The following is a 3,072-nucleotide window of genomic DNA, read 5'->3' as shown; positions in this document are numbered from 1 at the left end:
ATAACTAATAATAATAACAATAATCTGGCTCTAGTAGAGTATTATCTGCATTTGGGTGCCTGGTTGTCGGTGTGGTGAAGGTGCTACCTGGAAGAAGGGCTGCTGCAGTGTCACCATCTGCCACCAGAGTGTTTGAGTTAAAACAAGTTTGTTGTATAACTTATAAGTTTAAAGGTCCAGTGTGGATCATTTAGATCGATCTATTGGCAGATTAATGTTTTTATTAATGTATAATCGCCTGAAAATAAGAATCATTATGTTTTCGTTACCTTAGAATGAGCCTTTTATATCTACAGAACAAACAAACCAAACACTGGCTGTAGCCAGGGCCTTTCATGTTGTTGGCTCGTTTCTCAGACACCATAGTTTCCCCCCTTGTTGGGTGAGGGTGAAGCGAGGGAGTGGCCATCTGCAACTACACCACTAGATTCCACTAAATCCTACACACTGGCCCTTGACTGAGTCAGTGTTGACTTTTGGTTTTACATGGGACACCAACCTGGGTGAATGTCGTTGCTCATCACATTACATCACCAGACTTCCTAAAGGCTTTCTGGGAGCCTGCTACGTCTCACTGAAGGTTACCTTGTACTACATGAGAACTAACATTTTATTTCAACATTTTACAATCATAATAACAGTACTCAGCATTGCCTTCCAACAACGTCGTCTGACCCTGAAAAGCTAGCACCTACATTACCCACTATGCAACTCAACCACCGACAGTTTGGATAGAGTTGGACATCCAGGTGTGTTATGGTAGTAACGGCTGGTGTAGCCAGTGCGGAGCAGGCTACAGACGTAGTGACCTTCAAAGATTGTGTAATTAGAAATGGCCATCGTAATCTGCGCAGTCCTGACTTCGCCGGCTCCTGGCTAATCCAAAAAATGCTCTTAATTATGCACAAGTTAAGTATAACATAGATAGATACTTTATTTATCCCGAGGGAAATTCAAGGCTCTAGTGGAGAATTATCTGCATTTGGGTGCCTGGTTGTCGGTGTGGTGAAGGTGCTACCTGGAGAAGTGTTGCTGCAGTGTCACCATCTGCCGCCCACCCTGCTGAGACTTCGCCCTCTCCCTTCTCTCCACGCCCAGATGTTGTTTGTTCTCCAGCTGGGGATTATTATTATGGATCAGTCTTGGTGGCGTAGCTGCAGGGGGAGAGGAGTAAACACAGTTAGTTTGTTGTTAATCTTGCATGTTATAATCCCACTGAAGATTTCAAAAGATAACAGTACATCTGTTCAGTTCCCCTTATTTTTTCTTTCTATAGAAAGGACAGTTTGTCAGTAAGTTTACTTGTTTTGGAAAAGATCAGGACCAGCATGTGTCCTCTCCTCACCTCTCTTCTCTCCACCTCACACACTGTAGTTTTGAATTAGCGTCGACAACCTTGTTTTCCCCTCAGCTGACAGGTTGTGAGCCACACAAACTCCCTCCTCATGACATTTAAGCAGGGCCTTGGGGTGAACTGTCATTTCGGGAACCAAATACCTGTGTATCTAAAAAAAAATCAAGTATGCCCTCATACTGTTTTGGTAGCAAAAGTTCAGGTGTTGTTAATATTATAAAGACTGTATTACCTTGTGGCTATTCCTTTGGGTGTTTACCTGTCTGAATGTTACTCAACTGAAAGAAAGCTGTGCTACAAAAGACATTTAATGCTGCTGCAGTCTTTTTTTCTCTTGCTGACAGTAAATGTGAAGTAACAACAATAGTTGTGTCAATAATTGTCAGTTGCACTCATTGACCCTGATAAACAGATGTTAATACAGAATCAGAATCAGCTTTATTGGCCAAGTACTTGTCCACATACAAGGAATTTGACTCCAGTTTTGAGTTTAAGGCTGCAACTAACGATTATTTTAATAATATTCTTGATTAAATAATTAGTTGTTTGGTCCATAAAATATTGATCACAGTCACTGTAAATTGTACTAAACAATAAATATTGAATGCGTAATGTAATAGATTACTCCATATACATGAAGTAGGTGGATATGTAGGCTGCAAATGCATGTGTGTGTATATATATATACAGCATATATCGACAGTGATGAGTGATATGTACATAGGTATATCTATCTATCGATCTATCTATCTAGAGTTTCCAGCTTATCTCTATAAATTCCGCATGACTTGACTTAATGGGAATTTCCATCAAGAAATGTTAATTTCTTCCGTGTCTATCTATGGAGGGATGTGAAGAGGTCAGCTGAAGTGCCAATCAAATTGATAATGGTTCCCTGTCCATTTCAGCAATAATCAGTTTATATCATACTCTGCTCTGGTAGTAGCCTCCAGCCACAGGTTGGTAAATCACTTTACACTCCATCAGTTCTACTCCACCGCGCAGTGCTGCAGCGCTGGAACAAAAGCAGTCGAATTACACGAAAGCCTGTGACTAATTCCATATTTATAATTCATGAATTGCACTTGAATAGATTTGTACTCTGTAACGCTTTATAAAAGTCACAGAAACAGATTTAAACCTCCTGTCAGACTGATTATAAATCTGCATCAGTTGGTAATACTCCAACTGTTACTACTACTATCACTATGTATCGAACATGCCCATAGCAGGTAGAGCACAGGTGCAACCAACATTACCGATGGCTCAGCTCCTTCACAGTGTCATAGGACAGTAACAGTCCTGGAATTAGTAAAACTAAATGTAATGCAGCCACAACTCATGTTATTAATTACACCTGTACATCATTTATAAAAGGTCTAAACCTGCTACCATTACTAGTATTGCTGCAACAGTAACAGACTATACAGACTGTTGTAACCAGAACACTTTTCAAAAGAGAAAACATAATGTACACATACAGTATGAGAACACATCTCCTGTATAGTCATACCCACATAAGCACAATTACACCTCTCTAAAAAGTAATTCAGTCAACCACTTAAATAAATGCATGATTTCAATGTGAAACTTCTAATTTGTTGATTTAAATAAACCCTTTTATGTTGCAAACATTATTTTTATGAGTCATGTTGACATAAATAATGTGGAAAAAGTAGTTGGAACAAGTTAAGTTTTATGAGTAGTTTAATCAACTT

At 39.3% G+C, this 3,072-nt stretch overlaps 1 protein-coding gene across 2 annotated transcripts in view; it reads left to right on the top strand.

Moving 5' to 3' along the window:
* The window catches only part of pik3c2g (phosphatidylinositol-4-phosphate 3-kinase catalytic subunit type 2 gamma), an 18,420-nt gene that overhangs the window by 11,584 nt on the left and 3,764 nt on the right, over positions 1 to 3,072 (top strand). The window lies entirely within an intron of this gene.

The sequence above is a fragment of the Morone saxatilis genome, unplaced genomic scaffold (genome assembly GCF_004916995.1).
Source record: "Morone saxatilis isolate NCDOM2014 unplaced genomic scaffold, NCSU_SB_2.0 Contig2, whole genome shotgun sequence".
NCBI lineage: Eukaryota > Metazoa > Chordata > Actinopteri > Moronidae > Morone > Morone saxatilis.
The sequence above is the reverse complement of the archived record's forward strand: the minus strand, read 5'-3'. Positions and strand labels throughout refer to the sequence as shown.